The sequence below is a fragment of the Myodes glareolus genome, chromosome 9, assembly GCF_982192425.1.
Source record: "Myodes glareolus chromosome 9, mMyoGla1.1, whole genome shotgun sequence".
In the NCBI taxonomy this organism is placed as follows: Eukaryota; Metazoa; Chordata; class Mammalia; order Rodentia; family Cricetidae; genus Myodes; species Myodes glareolus.
In genome coordinates, this window is record NC_142034.1 from 44,481,383 (window position 1) to 44,497,774 (window position 16,392).

The 16,392-nt window shown below is 47.2% G+C and overlaps 1 pseudogene; it reads left to right on the forward strand.

Annotated features, from left to right (window-relative positions):
* Positions 1–6,124, forward strand: part of LOC148120880 (uncharacterized) — a 53,420-nt pseudogene extending 47,296 nt beyond the window's left edge.
* Positions 6,125–16,392: the final 10,268 nt, after the last annotated feature.

Below are 16,392 nucleotides of genomic sequence, written 5' to 3' on the forward strand. Positions count from 1 at the left end.
TGCTTTCAAAATAGTTCCCTCAACCAGTGACTAAGAACTCACTAAAGCATCCTGTGTTTCTCTTCTCAAAATGGCTCCCCTGCTCACTGTGTGTGGGAGGTGGCCAAAGTGGCCACCATCACCACCCCACCTTCTTATATGTGCCTTTCACTTCTCCCCATTTCTTTTCTTTTTTTCCTTTTTTTTAAAGATTTATTTATTTATTATGTATGCAACATTCTGCCTCCATGTATGCCTGCAGGCCAGAAGAGGGCACCAGATCTCATTACAGATAGTTGTGAGCCACCATGTGGTTGCTGGGAATTGAACTCAGGACCTCTGGAAGAGCAGCCAGTGCTCTTAACCTCTGAGCCATCTCTCCAGCCCTCCCATTTCTTTTCTTGCAGCTACATTAGTGCTGTGACTTCTTCTGACCAATGGAAAGAGGTAGGGAAAGCTCCACCCCAGTCTTAGTCCTTCAGAGGACACAGTGGGCCCAAGAGATGGATCAGTGGACCTGAGTTCAGAGCACCCACAACAAGCAGTCACGCCATCTGTAACACCAGCTTCAAGGGATCCAGCGCCCTCCTCTCCCTGCTTCTGTGGGCATCTGCACACATATGGTGCACATACAGAAATGCACACACAGACATATACATAAGTAAAAATAAACAGTAAGGTCTGGAGAGGTGGTTTGCTGGTAAGAGCACTGTCTGCTCCTCCAGACAACCAAGATCCCAGCATCCATGTGGTGGGTCACAATTACTATAACTACAGTCCCAGGATATGATTCCCTCTTTGACCTCTGTGGGCACCTATATACATGTGGTACCCATACACACCTGCAGGAACACACACATAAATTAATGAATAGATTTTTAAAATTTGGTCTTTAAAAAAGGACAGGAAACCAGAAATTCCAGCTCTCACTCTCCCTGAAGAAGTCAAGCAGATGTTAAATAAATGTGGGGAGATTTTCAAAGGGCAGACCATGTGAGGAGACCAAGGCGCTCTAAGTTCTACTATTTGGAGAGCTACCTCAAAAATAAATAATAAAAAGACAGATATATGCCCGATATTGGTAGGACAGACTGGTTTATTCAAGTCTGGGCTAGAGAAAAGTCCATCTTTTGGGGGAGGGAACCTAAATTTTCAGGAGTTTATAGAAGAACAGGTAGGAAATCCTGTGTGTGCTCCCTGGGAGGCATTCTTCCGCTGAAGCGCAAGCTTCCCCCTTTTCTGTGAACATCTACTGGACTAGATCCTTTGAAGGTCAAGTTCAAGCTGGATATGTGGGTACAATTCTGTCATCTCAACAGCTGGGAGCCAGAGGAAGATGACCTTGCAAATCTGAGGGCGGGCGGCCTGGTCTATGTAGTGAGTTCCAGCAGGGGCAAGGTGCGTAACAAGACCTTGGGTCCAAAAGGGGTGGGGTGTGGGATGGGGAAATAGCTCAGCACGTACGAGGTGTGTGCAGGCAAACTGTGCATGCAGGAAGGCTGCAGCTCTGGTCCCAGCATCCACTTCCTTAACAAGCCTGCTGTGGACCTGTGCGGGCTAACATCAGCACTTAGGGGAATGGACAGAGGAGAGCTGGGCCTTGCTGGCTGCCAGCCTAGCTGGAAACATGAGCTGCACGTTCAAAAAGAGAACTTGCTTCAGATGAGTGAGGCAGACCGTGGTAGAGGGGGACACCTGGTGCCAGTGCCCTGCTCTGGCCTCCTTTGTACACACACACACACACACACACACCACCACCACCACCACCACCACCACACCACACCACACCACACCACACATACATGCACGCAAGAAGGAAACAGATGGGAAGGAGAGAGAATCAGGTTCAACTTTAAACTGGGCTTTCTAGGTCAAAATGCAATGTTTGACTCTTTGAAAACCAGTTGGGGCTAGCATCGTCATCAGGTAGAGGAGAGTGTCACAAATGTCTCTCTCTAGAATATCAAAGTGGGGAGGTGTTAAGGGACCAGGGATAGGAAGGAGGGTGAATGATGTGGGGTGCCCTTCTGTATGCTATGAGTGTTAGTATTCAGGCATCTGTACTGGCCTGCCTTTGGGGTCCTGACAGAAGTGTTAGTATTCAGGCATCTGTACTGGCCTGCCTTTGGGGTCCTGACAGGATACATCCTCAGCTGCAGCCATTAAGAGCACCTCCTGTGCACATACACTATGTTCCCTTTTAAAAGGGAGGCCTTGCCACCTCTCATCCCTTTCTCTCTGTCTGTCTGTTTCTCTCTTCTCTTCTCTTCTCTTCTCTTCTCTTCTCTTCTCTTCTCTTCTCTTCTCTTCTCTTTTCTTCTTCTCTTCTCTTCTGTTGCTCCTGCCATCAGAGGCCAGTCTCCTCCCTCCCCACTCTTTTTCCTATTCCCTTTTGCACAATAAAAAAATCCCTCCACGTGAGCCCTGTTGCATGGCATCTTTCTCGTGTGCTGTTTTTTGTTTTGTTTTGTTTTTGTTTGTTTTTATTTTAGTTACAACAGCTTATTACCATTGGTTAATAAAGAAGCTGATTTGGCCAATAGCCAGGTAGAATATAGCTAGGCAGAAAATCCAAGCAGAGATGGGGGAAAGAAAGTAGAGTCAGAAAGATCCCAGCTGTCACCAGGGAAGCAAGATATGAGGTAACAAGTCTCGAACCTTGTGGTAAAATATAGACTAAATAGAAATGGGTTAATTTAGTTGTAAGAGCTATTTAATAATAAGCCTGAGCCATTGGCCAAATAGTTTGTAATCAATATTAAGACTCAGAGTGGTTATTTGGGAACTGGCGGGTGCACCTCCGATTACAGGTGGAAGTAACAGGCCTTTCCTTTTTCTTTTCCACATTACATGACACATCAAAGTCAATGGGTGAAAAGCAAAACCATGTGTTTCTTGCAGCAGAGCACTGTGTAGACCACTTTATTTCTCGTGAAGCCTCCAAGCATTAGGTAAATGTCACAAGCCATGGTTTGTGCTGCTGCTGCTCACCCAGACCAGCCACCGTCTCTGTACAGCAGACAGACGGCAGGGCCTCCCCCAGGCACCTCAGCCTGGATTCCTGACCCACAGGACAGGGAGCAGACATAACACCTGGCTAATGTTGAGCTACCAAATTTGAATTTGTTTCTGTTTCTATTAAATCCAGAAATGAACCATGGGAACCCCGGGAGACAAGGCCTCACATTTCCAAGAGGCAGCTTTTGCCTTGCTTCTTCTCCAGGCTCAACTTGTCTCTGTGCCTCTCAAAACACCTCGGGGCTCAGTGTGCTTATAGGATGACTGCTCTGATCATTCAAGGTTAGCCCTGGATTAACTATGTAATTGAGGATAACTCTGAACTTCCATTCCTCCTGCCTCTACCTCCCAAGTGCTGGCTGGACTTATAGGAGCACAACAATAATAAGTTATTTTTATTATATTAATATTGTGATAAATAATATAATAATAAAATGTAACTTGAAAACAATAAATAGGGGCTGGAGAAATGACTCAGCAGTTAAGAGCACAGACTTCTCTTTCAGAGGACCCAGGTATTGTTCCCAGCATCCACCATATATAGTTCTAGTTTTGGGAAATCAAATGCCATCTTCTGGCTTTGGCAGGCACTACACAAACATGGCACACTTAACATATATGCAAGCAAAACACTCTTACATTTAACATAAAAAAATAAAACTTGCCAGGCAGTGGTGCTGCATGCCTTTAAATCCCAGCACTTGGGAGGCAGGTGTAGGAAGATCTCTGAGTTCAAGGCCACCCTGGGTTACAGAGTGAGTTCCAGAACTGACTCCAAAGCTACACAGAGAAACCTTGTCTCGAAAAAAGAAAAGAAACCCTGTCTCTAAAAATCAAATAAATAAATAATAAATCTCTAAAGATAGAAATAAGCTTGCTACATATTAGCTTCTTTTATAGGAAGTAACTGTAATCAAGGTTGGTCTTGAAATCATTGTATCCTCCTGCCTCAGCTTTAGGGTAGTCTTCTTGATGCTACATCAAAACTTTCTAAGTAGTGATAAAAATAGCAACCTCTTTCAGGGACAAGAGGTGGAGTTCACACACCCTTAATCTACCAAGTCCATTAACCATTGAGTTTCTCTCTCACTTATTAAACAATGTATGAACACATCTGTCCCTCATTTCCTTGTGAGTTATCGCAGGGAAAACCTGAGCAGCTACAGTGAAGGACCCCAACTTCATTGGGGTCACAGTTAAAACTGTGGTTTTAACTTTAACCACAGTTATAAAGCTCTGCAAAGGTTTTCAGATAGCAAGCTCCATTAAGGCCTCTGGAGTCAGGACCTCCAGAGTGCTGAACAAATAACAGGCTTAATTCAAGACCTCCAGAATGCTAAAGCAAAGACACCTGAGATTAGAACGAGGACAGCCTTATCTGGCAGCAGGACAGGAGATTTATGAACTGACATGAGTAGGAACAAAGACTTTAAGGGAGGAAGAGAGGATTGCGAGGCCTGAGTCACGTATAGAGCGAGGCTCGTCACAAGCCAGGGGCTGTGCAAATCAGACATCGAGTCGCCAGCCAAGCTAGGAAGGCAGGAAGAGATAAAAAAAAACAGGTAGCACAACCCCCTCCTTGGTATCCAGGTGGGTCTGGACAACCCCCTCCTTGGTATTTAGGTAAAAGGTCAAGAATGTGCCACTCAGCTTAGCCTTATTTGAACTGACCAATGAAATGAAAGCTTTTCTGCTTCTGTACCCGCGCTTTTGCTCCCCTATAAAAACCCCTCATCCCCAACCTGCAGGGGCGCAAAGTTCTCCGAGAGACCTTGTCGCCCACAGGTGCCTGTGTACCCCAAATAAACCTCTTGCATTTTGCATCCGGCTGCGTGCTTTCGACTGGTCTTTGGACATGGGGGTCTCTCCCGAGGGAAGACGCCCAGCGGGGAGTCTTTCATTTGGTGCATTGGCCGGGAATTGAGGCCCCTATCCCAGAGACCGCCGAATCACTGCTGGGAGGTGAGGTGAGCTGGCCAGCATTTCTATGTTCTATGTTTTATGTACTTGTCTTACGTCTTTGGTGTTTGATTGTTGCGCTGCGAATTTGAATTTGTACGATTCAGCTGGGTCGATTTGTATTTTGGCGGGCCTCGGAAGGAGCTGACGGGCTTGGAAACTTCCCCCCCGCACCCCGGAAGACGTTCCGTGGGAATTTGGGAGCCCGATTTTTCGGGCTCATTTGTCTGAGCCCACGACCAGAGTCGGACTTTGTCCGAAGGTACGAGGCTCGTTTGTTTGAACCCATGACCAGTGTAGGACGTTTGTCTGAGGCGTCGGGGTTCGTTTGGGAGGTGGGGATATCTGGAGCCCCGTCGTAGTAAGCCTCCGTTTGCGCAGCATGTTTGATTGTCAGTCTGTTTGTCCTATTGTGCATCTTTATGGTTTTGTCTGTTTGTTTACGGAAACACCAGCAGGGGGCAGTCTCTGACTACCCCTTTTAAGCTTACTACAGATCGGTACCTGGGAGAGTTTGGCCTATGATCCACCCCCAGCGCGGCAGCATGCACGGGGGCTAGGGAAGCGGCCCCCCCCCCGGGGCCTGGGTGCCGGCCTTTCGCCGGCCGCTAGTGCCGCTGCCCACCGCGGACCCGGCTCCCGGGCGCCCAGGGCGCCCAGGCCTGAGCGAGCGGCCGGGAACCACGAGGGCTGGCAGCCTGCCTGGCCTCCCGCTGCGCTCGCCGCGAAAAGCGAGATTTACCAGCGAGCCCAGGGCAAGCAGCAGAGTCCCTGCCCAAGACCGCCCCCCCTCGGCCTGCGAGCCATCGCGGGCGGGACTCCAATGGCTGAGAAGACAATGGCCCCGCCCCGCCCCCGCCGCCCTGGGCCAGGAGAGCTCTGCCGCACGCTAAGCATTGTTTTGCGGGACCGAGGACTCGGGCTACGGTCGCGGTCTGGCACTCCTCTGCGGCCCCGCGCGCTTGCACGCCCCGCCGCCGCCTTCCAGTGTCTTTCCCTCCCGCGCGGCCCTGAAGGCATGCGCGCTCCCCTCCCCCTCTCGCTGTCTGCGGGGCCGCTGAGGCGCGCCCCGCCTTTCAGCCGCCCTCACGAGCCGCGGGGGCAGCGCCCAAGGTGCGGCCCGGCCGGCTCCCCCCGCCGGCGGCTCCGCCCACAACCTGGGCCCTGATGAGTAACTCGGGGCTGGTCACAGCCATGAAGCAGCTTGAAGACTGTGGTTTGTTTGATGTCTTTGTCCTGTGTATGTATATGTAAGGCCTTTGACTGACGCTGACTGACTTAATGACTTCTTGACTTTGATATTGTGATCACTTACAAGACTTTAGAGATATGGCCATAAACATAAGGGTATATTAAGAAAAAAAAAAGAAAAAAGAGAGTCAGCCTCAGCCCCAAGCACGTGGATGGCTGGGCTGGATAATTGCTATGACCTAAAGATGTTAACAATCTTTTTTCCTCAGTGAGCTGGGAGCTGTGCGCCTCAAACCTCTGGTCAAAGCTGGCCAAGGCTTAACTCCAACTGTGATGAACTCTTTCAGATCCTATGGGTTATAAATGTTATAAATATCTGTCATCATTTATAGAGGCTGGTTACAAATTATTGTTGGTTAATGTTAAAAAAATTGCTGGTCTCAAATGTTTCGTACTGGTACAGGATTTTATGTTCTGTTGATTATATCCTTTGCTATGCAGAAAGCTTCTCAGTTCTGGAGATCTCATTTATTGATTGTTTCTCTCAATGTCTATGCCACTGAGGCTATGTTTAAAAATGTATTTAAAACCCTTTTTCTTCTATGCGGTTCAATATTGTTGGTTTTATGTTAAGCTCTTTGATTTGTTTGGATTTTAGTTTTATGCATAGAGAAATATGGATTCACTTTCATTCTTCTACATGATGATGTCCAGTTAATTCTTAAAGGGAGAAACTGACAGTCAGAATGCTGGGCTCATGGCAATTCTCAGGGGGGCTACAAGGCACCCCACTAATTCGGCCAAGGAAAGAGAGGTTCTCCAGGGGCCAGTTAGAATCTATGTTCCTTAAATGTTTAATGAAGATTTACAGGCATCTTACCCAACCTCTAAAAGTCAACAGGCAGCGATAGCCATGGCCTTCATAGGGCAGTCAACATCAGATATAAGAAAAAAAGTTACAGCAGATAGATAGGTTGCAAGATTATACCTTGCAGAATTTGGGGAGACAGAGAAAATGTTAAACGAGAGACAGAGAAAAGAGAAAACCGGAGGGATCATAGACAGGAAATTTGGACTCAGACAGATAGGGAGCCTGGGCAACAGAAGAGGACCAAAGACAAATAAAGATACACATAAATGACTCATTCCTCCCTGGTCATCCCTGAATGTATGACCAAAGGCTTTTGCTGACCAAACAAGGGACTTTTACTTTTCCTGCTGTTTTCAGTTCTGCAGAAGACGCAGGCTGCTTGCCTGCCTCTGCTTTCACCACACCTTCCTCACCAGGATGACCACCTCCCCATGCCATCACCATCGGAGAAATCCTTGCCTCCTAGCAACCGTCCTGGGGTCACACTTGTCTTAAAGCCTGCAGGAGCCCTGGCTGCTCACCTTGCAGTCTGCTCCCCTCACCTGTGTCAGACTGCAATAGAGCACTCACAATGCTACCACAGGTGCCCTCCTGTACCAGGCTGCTGCTCCTATGCCCTGCTCACGTCGATGGACTATGGATCATACCAGCATCTGCAGAAAGGACAGGCGGCTGGCAGAATGGCAGGCTGAGCAGCGCCAGGCAGAGCCGGAAATAATGGCGAAGCTTGCCTGGGGCACAAGGCTGGGAGTCAGAGCCAAGCAGGTATACAAGACTGGAGGTAAGCAAAAGATGGGGGCAGGAATGATGAACAGGAAGCAAATGATTTGGATGAATAGTCTCCCTTCAGGGACATTGGCCCACCCAGAAGGCTGAACTTGTGACATTGACACAAATTCTATGGATGGCAGAGGGAAAAGTCTCAGCATCTACACTGACAACAGGTATGCTTTTGCCACTGCTCATATTCATGGAGCAATATACAGAACATCTGCAGGAAAAGACATATACTTGTCCAAGACACCAAAAAGCTTGAGATGCTATGGCTGAGGAAAATCAGATGGCAGACTCTCTGTCTTGGCAGAAGAAGTAGTCAAAAACTGCAAGAACTGTGCTATGATTAATGCAGGACACTCCATATATGCTCCTGGGAAGAGGCTCAGGGGCGATTGGCCTGGAGCCTACTGAAAAGTATATTTTGCAGAAATTAAGCCAGCCAGACATGGCAACAAGTACTTATTAGTTTTTTATAGATACCTTTTCAGGCTGGGTAGAAGCTTTTCCTACCAGGACTGAGACAGCCAATGCGGTGGCTAAGAAGATCAAAGAAGAAATCTTCCCAAGGTTTGGGATACCCAAGGTAATTGGATCTGATAATGGACCTGCATTTGTGGCCCAGATAAGTCAGGGACTGGCTGCCCAATTGGGGATCTATTAAAAATTACATTATGCTTACCAACCCCAAAGCTCAGGTCAGATAGATAGGATATAAACTGACAAAATTGGCCCTAGAGACCAGCAAAATGACTGGCCAGACCTCCCTCTGTCCTGTTCTGGGTTTAAAACGCTACAGCAATCGCTGCCACTAGTTCTGTTACCTGGCTAGTTAGCTGCTGCTCGTGCATCTGCTGACTGTGGCTGACCCTGGTGATGGATATCCTGAGCTCAGGGCCTGCACAGGACAGGCACACCTGCTGTAAGATGGGTTTACATCGCCTTTAAGGCTCTTCTTTCCTGAAGTCAGAAGCCCACAGGACTCTGCTCATTTTTTTAAGAGTTAATGTCTTTTAAACACGGTAACAGATAACAGAAGCGAAGAGTAATTCTGTTCCGTTCCTCCCCTATGTGTCTGGGACCTATTGACAGAAATTATTTTATACGATCTGAGATTTTTCCAGATTAGACCATATTGGCAGAGAAAAGCAAGCACACTTAAATCTTTCTCACCTCTTGACTGGTTTTGCTTTTCTACAGGAAAATTTTGCTTTAGATTATATAATGGCCTAATTTTCAAAAGATAAACAAATATGGTTTTATTTACGATCACCATTCCAGTCCCTCTTAGTGCTAAGGCTGGAGAACCACTGTCTGGGTTCTCAAGATGCTGCTGAGCCTTTTCTTCTATTTCTGTTTTAGTTCTGAACATAAATCCTAATACACCATCTCCCTTTTACACTCCCATGGATTTTATTTCTGAATGTTGTCCCTAGGACCAAGCTGGCCTAATGTGTTAACGACATGTTGAGCTTTTAGGACTTACTGGGTTAATTATATTTATTTTTCTGTACCTCTTACGAACTAAACCTAATTCTTGATTTCTGCTTCCACATTGACTGTCCTCTGGCTTTAGGGCTCATTGTTTGTTTTAAACATTATCATTCTGTATTGCATTTTCTTTCATTGCTTGTTGAAGTTCTCACAATAGGCACAACCCTTGTACATTTGGATGAAGCTGATGCTATAGAACATAATGGAAGCCGGTGAATGTCATATGGTGCCAGCTGGGCTGAAGCTAACCTCTCAGGGGCATTCTCTGGAATTGAGGATCAACACTCCCAGTGTCTACAACAACGGAGATTTGTCTTCATAATACTGAACTTGCCTTTTAAGGGAAACATTGTTTTACAATGATAAGGCATCCATATGTTTCTTAGGACTGAGATAAGCTCTTTGTAGTCAATAGACTATTGCCACAATGATGGGTGCTAATCCCAGGTCTGCAATGGTTCACAATGTCTACCATGTAGTTACTTTCAAGCTTCATTCATCAGATAATTTTGCTAAGAGCTATTCTGAAGTAATGCTAGTTTTCATATGGTTATTGTCTGAGCAAGCCTTTTGATTTTGTTTTCAATATATAGCTGGGCCCCTACTTATTTTGCTTCTTATCAATACAGTTGGCCCCTGCATTTTAAATCACCTGGTGCAACCTATGAAAGACAGGCTTTTAGTTATCCAGACTCTGGTCCTGACCCTCCAATATCAGCAACTGAGACAATAGGAGACAGAAATACCATGATCAGTTTGAGTTAAAGAATTAACTCCAGTTATAAGAGAAAAATGGGGGAATGAAGGACCCCAACTTCATTGGGGTCACAGTTAAAACTGTGGTTTTAACTTTAACCACAGTTATAAAGCTCTGCAAAGGTTTTCAGATAGCAAGCTCCATTAAGGCCTCTGGAGTCAGGACCTCCAGAGTGCTGAACAAATAACAGGCTTAATTCAAGACCTCCAGAATGCTAAAGCAAAGACACCTGAGATTAGAACGAGGACAGCCTTATCTGGCAGCAGGACAGGAGATTTATGAACTGACATGAGTAGGAACAAAGACTTTAAGGGAGGAAGAGAGGATTGCGAGGCCTGAGTCACGTACAGAGCGAGGCTCGTCACAAGCCAGGGGCTGTGCAAATCAGACATCGAGTCGCCAGCCAAGCTAGGAAGGCAGGAAGAGATAAAAAAAACAGGTAGCACAACCCCCTCCTTGGTATCCAGGTGGGTCTGGACAACCCCCTCCTTGGTATTTAGGTAAAAGGTCAAGAATGTGCCACTCAGCTTAGCCTTATTTGAACTGACCAATGAAATGAAAGCTTTTCTGCTTCTGTACCCGCGCTTTTGCTCCCCTATAAAAACCCCTCATCCCCAACCTGCAGGGGCGCAAAGTTCTCCGAGAGACCTTGTCGCCCACAGGTGCCTGTGTACCCCAAATAAACCTCTTGCATTTTGCATCCGGCTGCGTGCTTTCGACTGGTCTTTGGACATGGGGGTCTCTCCCGAGGGAAGACGCCCAGCGGGGAGTCTTTCAACAGCACAATGCTGTGGTGACTACCTGAACAAACTGGTCATTGACCTGTCTAACACAGGAAAGTACCACGATGAGGAAGAAAGTTCACAAACCCCCGCTCCTCCAACCGCCCAGTGACACCGTCCACAGCGGCCCCATGTTTAATTGAGCCTTTGCTTGGCAGTTCCTACTATAGCCTCCGTTTTCATTTCTGTGCTCACTGGGACAAGTTCCCTGGCATTCCATACCCTCCGGTGACGCCGGTGAGTGTGGGGGGGGGTATGCCAGCACAGGTGCAATGCGCTGGACCTGAGGCCTCCAGACGGGAATCGGGCTATAGCGTCCCCTGCAGGAGAGGAGACATTCCAGAAACTTTAGTGCTCCCCCTTCATCAGTTAGAATATCTGCACAGTGGGCCCCCCAAAAATTCCCCCCAGGAATCCAATGCTGCAAAAGGCAGAGGCTGGCGCTCCATCTCTCCCTCCCCACCTTTTCATCGGTCCGCCCCACTCCTCCCTTTCCCGCTTTCTAAATACCAAAGTACATAAGCCACACCCTCTTTCTTGCCTTTCTTTCCTGCTGGGGAATTCCCAGAATACTTGGTCAGCCGGCTAGCGGATGACATCGTCGCTTGTCGCTTTTGGGCCTGGAGCCTGGTAGAGTTTCTAGATCTGGCTGAGTTGGAAGAGTGCACTCCACTTTTTCCTAGAATTCTCTTTTCTCTCTTAATTTCCATTCAAGTTAGGACACAAGATGCTGAGTTGGGGCACCAGACTTTGAACCCCTTTGAATCTTGGTGTCAAATGTCCTAAGAGTAAAGATGCTATAGTCCTACTGTGGTCAAGCCAAGGGACAGCAGGAGGTAGACCTCCCTAGGACTGGCCATCCTGGCCGTAAAAACCACTGGCAGGTGACTGAGGTGGCATGTGAAAGTCCCTTGCTGTGGCTTTTCTAGTTCTTCCATTCCACAATGGCTCCCATTTCTCTCATAAGCTCTGAACAGCCTTTGCGAAAAGAATTCCTGCTTGCTGTTAGGTCCAAAGTGGAACCCCAAAAGGGCAGTGTTAGTGTCAACGTCAAAGTGGGACCCCAAAAGGGCAGTGTTCATGACAACCTCATAGAAGGACTTTGGCTGGAAAACACAAACCGAAACCAAAGGCAGGTTTCTGTTTACCAGGATCCTCCCGTAATACATTATCTGATGAAAAACTCCAGAGGTCAGTTACCAAGACAAAGCCATCTAGTTCCGGGTCAGCCATACCTGAATCAGCTCAAAACCTCTCCCTTTGCTGACTGCTACATAAAATCTGCCTGCTTCTCCCACCATTTTGCTCTCCTCTGCCACTCCCCACCCGCCCTGAGACAGCCGTGGCAGTTTGATCCCCACCAAACCTACTTTCTACCCGCAGGGAGGTCTAGTTTGACGGTTTCACTGCGCACTCCCTTGCAGCCTTCGACCAATCCAGCTGAGCCCTGCCAGTGTGAGAGCCCCCTTCAAGACCCAGAATGCAATCTCTGGAAGCCAAGGCTCTCCACCTACTGCCTCTGCTTCTGAAACACCTTATACTGAGGCTGGAGAGATTAAGAGCACTGACTGCTCTTACAGAGGACCAGAGTTCAGTTCCCAGTACCCATACAATGGCTCACAACGGTCTGTAACTCCAGTTCCGGTGAATCTGATGCCCTCTTCTGGTGTCTGTGGACAGCAGGCATGCAGATAGTGCATAGGCATACATTATAGGCAAATATTCACACGTGAGATAAAGATGACTAAGTCATTGCAACACCTTGTACTACCTAGTTTGGTTGTTTCTTTTTGCTGTTGGTTCATTGTTTCTAAGACAGAGTCTCCTGTAGCCCAGGCTAGCCTTGAACTCCTTGACCTTCTTGCCTTAGCCTCCCAAGGGCTGAGATTACAGGGTGGAGTACCACGCTGAGCTCACTTTTACTTACTTTCCAAGACCATCCAAGGCCATCCAAATACCCTAGACTGGACACACAAGGAGGTCTGCAGGGAAGCTTTTCCTTGCTGTGTTATTGGGGGCCAGCCTCGACAAAATTACCTTTCTTCCAGAGTGGAGGCATGGGAATTTAGAAATATAGTAAAGAATACAAAGACACAAACAAAAATAATAAGACGCAGAAACCATAGGATAGTATCGGGAGGGAATTTCAGTGAGTACCGAAAACTCATCTGTGTTTAATTTCCAACAGCTTAATATACCCCTGATTTCAAAAGGTAGAAGCAGAACAAAAGGACTGCATTAACATACAAATTGAAAGTCAGGGAGTACATTCATCACTCATGCCCTAGACTCATGCCCTAGACCAAACACTCTGTAGGCCAAACCACTCCCTGGATGGAACCCCAAGTTATTTCTATAAAGGGAACTTGAACTTAGTTGGATCTTTAGACTCTTGTTTTAGGTAGGAACCAACTACTTCCCTATTTCAGGAGTGCAAGGTCTGGCAACTAGCCACATCTGTCTACAATAGTCTTGAAAGAGCAGAATTCTGATTTACAACTAGGTGGGATCTTTGAGTTAGAAGCACAATAATCTCAAATGAACTAAAAACAAGTCCCAAACTCTCTGAACTTTGGCCCCTTTGGGCCTCCACTCTATAACTGGGTAGAAAGAAGAGCATAACTAGACAGCATCCAAGCGATCACTTAGGAAAGAGACCAGAACCCAGCTATACTCTCCTTTTCAAAGACTGGGTTATTTTGTTTTTGTTCTTTAGGTGTGCATGCACGTGCCTCGCATGATGCTGGTGCTGGAACTGTTATTCTTTTAATGATAGGATAGGGGGGACGGGCCCCAGGAGGGACTCAGTGAATCCCCAGGCCTTGGCGAGTCCCCTGAGGCCTTGGTGAGTGAGAGACAGATTGATACATCATGCAGAGAGAGTTTGGGTATAGAGTTTATTTAGTGGGTTATGGGAGGAAAAGGAAAGGGGGGAGGGGAGAAGGGGGAAGAAGAGAGAGAGTCAGTGGGGGGAGCACATGCTGGAGGAGGCAGGAGATCCACTTGCCTCTACAGAAGGGGAGGGTTGGTTGGGAGTGGATCTCTCTCTCTCTCTCTCTCTCTCTCTCTCTCTCTCTCTCTCTTTTTTTTTTTTTTTGGTTTTTTTTTGGTTTTTTGAGACAAGGTTTCTCTGTGGCTTTGGAGCCTGTCCTGGAACTAGCTCTTGTAGACCAGGTTGGCCTTGAACTCACAGAGATCCACCTGCCTCTACCTCCTGAGTGCTGGGATTAAAGTTGTGCAGGCAGTGGTGGCTGGGGCTTGTCTCTTAAAGAGACAGGATACCCAGGTAACGGGACAGTCCTGTAGATCATAACAGGAACCAAACTCGGGTCCTCTGCAAGAGCAGCACGTGCTCTTAACCACTGAGACAGCTCTCTAGTCCCTTTCCTTTTTTTCTGATTTTTGCTATGAATTTGGCTGTTTTAATTGGCTTCTGGAGGACAGGTGGTTGAACCTGGCTTCTTGGGGTAGAGCCTATGACCCCAAGTTTACTAGCAAAAGCCTGGCATCTCTGTTTTCATTTGGTGTCTGAACTTTGGAGGCAGAAATGTCACTGTCCTTAACCTTTCCTCTTGAATCATCCTGAATTCCAGGAAGAGCAAACCTTTTAGGACGGACTATGCCCCCAGATGAGGAAATGGCTGCGGGATCAATGATGAACAGATGATGGACATATTAACGACAACCTATTGGATCATCTTGCTATGTCTACGATGGGCTGGATCACACCTTGACAGGGACTGCTGAGTTATGCACATCTCCTATCCATCGAAGGGTAAACCTCCTGTCAGCATCCTGAAGATGGACTTGAGGTCCTTGCGAGGAAGACAGGAAAAACTGTGAGGCCATGGGAGGGCAAGAATAGGAAGTCTGGCTTGTTTGTCCTGTCATAGGTTGAAAATTTTCAGCCACCACTGGGAAAGCCAAAACTGCTCACAGAGACAACCCACAGTTTTCTGGAGACATCTTGTCAAGGATGTGAGAGGCAGGTCTCACACATGGCCTCTAGCATGCTTTTCTTCCCGAGCCTGCACAGCACCTCACATTCACCTCCCGACTTCGTTCACACAGGAAATCTGTTCTTTTTTTTTTTTTTTCCACTTTGCTGCCCCTGCTGTCCTGGATCTTGCTATGTAGATCTGACCGACTCAGAGGTCTGCCTGCCTCCTGAGTGTTGGGATTAGGTGTGCATCACACCCGGCTGAAATTCTTTAAATTTTAGCCATGTTGCAAACTACACTCTTTGAGCCACTGAAGTCCTCCGTCTATCCCTCTGTAAAGAAGTCTCTGGAGCAGCCACGCGTCCTCTCCCTCTCACCCAGCATCTCTAGCTGTTTTGACACTTGGCTCACTCTGACGTTCACCTCTCCATCAAAGCCATGAGTTTTGCCTGGGTGGAGGTCTCCAAAATGAGCCCTCTGGCAGGCGTCAGTGTGACGTGGAGATGTCTCTTTGGCTGGTGATCACTAGGCCCCTCTATTTGTTCCCCTTCCCAGCATGGCATAACCTTCCACTGCTTTCACTGTGACTTGCCCCTTTAATTGGCTTATTTGGAAAGAGGTTTCTAAGACTACCTGTTTGGGGCTACAAGAGTCCAATCTTTTACCTGGAAATCTTCCCTAACAAATGAGCAAGTCAAGTCAAGCCAGGCTCAGTCATGCCCCAGCTTCAGGAAGGCCCTTTACACTCCATGTATACAAAAGACTAGGTTAGGGCTGGAGAGATGGCTCAGAGGTTAAGAGCATTGCCTGCTCTTCCAAAGGTCCTGAGTTCAATTCCCGGCAACCACATGGTGGCTCACAACCATCTATAATGGGGTCTGTTGCCCTCTTCTGGCCTGCAGGTATACACACAGAAACAATATTGTGTACATAATAAATAAATATAATAATTAAATATTTAAAATGACGTGTTTTTTTTTAAAAAAAAAAAAAGACTAGGCTGGGCTTAGGGGTCTTAAGACCCCAAACTGGGACGTATCTAGAGACAATATCTCATTTTTCCAAACTACATTCAATGACCCAGGGCACGGGGGTGGGGGATGGGAGGGCAGGGACATAACACTGTTCAAGAGCAGGAGCTGAAACTATTTAGTCATTATAATGTCGAGGTTTCCTCCAGATTGAACACATCCGTCATCATTCTGAAGCAGAGTATTGGTGACGAGCCCACTAGACCAGTGGTTCTCAACCTGTGGGTCGTGACCCCACAAGCATCACATATCTGATATCCTGCACATCAGATATTTACATTACGATTCATGACAGTCACAAAATTACAGTTATGAAATAGCAACTAAATAATTTTATGGTTGGGGGTCACCACAACATGAGGCACTGTATTAAAGGGTCACAGCGTTAGGAAGGTTGGGAACCACTGCACGAGACCATCACAAGATGGGGCTTATCAATTTCCATCATGGAAGGAAGGGGGAAGTCACAGCTGAGCCCCTGAAATTCCAATCACAACTGCTGGGAGTGGGGTCTCTTAGTGATTCACCTGCCCCACGTTCCGTTAGACAGGTAGCTAAGGACGCTTGCCTACTTTTCTCTGAATTCTCCTTCCAA